At 61.8% G+C, this 570-nt stretch overlaps 1 protein-coding gene across 1 annotated transcript in view; it reads left to right on the forward strand.

Annotated features, from left to right (window-relative positions):
* The first annotated feature begins 6 nt into the window (after positions 1-6).
* The window catches only part of SPRY2 (sprouty homolog 2 (Drosophila)), a 5,248-nt gene continuing 4,684 nt past the window's right edge, over positions 7-570 (forward strand). The window contains exon 1 of the mRNA XM_010855102.1: positions 7-327. The gene's annotated coding sequence lies outside the window, so the exon portion shown is untranslated. The remainder of the gene's footprint in view (positions 328-570) is intronic.

Consider the following 570-nt stretch of genomic DNA (forward strand, 5'->3'; position numbering starts at 1 on the left):
CATCTGCTGGGAGAGGAGACTCGCCGTTGGCGCTTCGGCCTCCAGTTCATTGAGAAAAAAGGGGGGAAAAAAAAAGGAAATACTCCGCGTGCGCTTCTAGAAGGGGGGTCGCCTCCAGCCCCGAACTCCAGAGTGTTCTTCGGCTAGGACTTGGCTCCGGATTTTTTTCCTCTCCTTTTCTCGTCCAGCCAATCGCTCAGAAGTTAGACTGAAGCAGAGTTTGGAAGGAAGGAGAGGCAAAAAGTTTGCATCAGGGCTGGATTTATTTGCACATCTCGGAAAGAAGAGAATCCAACGGAGAGGGGTTGGTGCAAAGCCGCGATCACGGTGAGGCGCGTTTGGCCGGCTCTTCCCTTCCTGGCGCCGCGGCCGGCGCGTTGTGGGCAACATGGAGTAGGTGCAGCCGGACCGGCAGTGGGGTCCGGCTCTCCTCGGGCCTCCCTTTCTCTCCCCCGCAGGTTTTCCGTGGGGAGCCCAGGAACTGCCCGCGGACCAGCCTCGCCCCGGCCTCGGCCTTCCTCGGCGGCGCGAGGGTGGGGGGGCGGTTGCAGCGCGCGCGGGGTGCCGTGT

Source organism: Bison bison, unplaced genomic scaffold, assembly GCF_000754665.1.
Source record: "Bison bison bison isolate TAMUID 2011002044 unplaced genomic scaffold, Bison_UMD1.0 scf7180017864354, whole genome shotgun sequence".
NCBI lineage: Eukaryota > Metazoa > Chordata > Mammalia > Artiodactyla > Bovidae > Bison > Bison bison.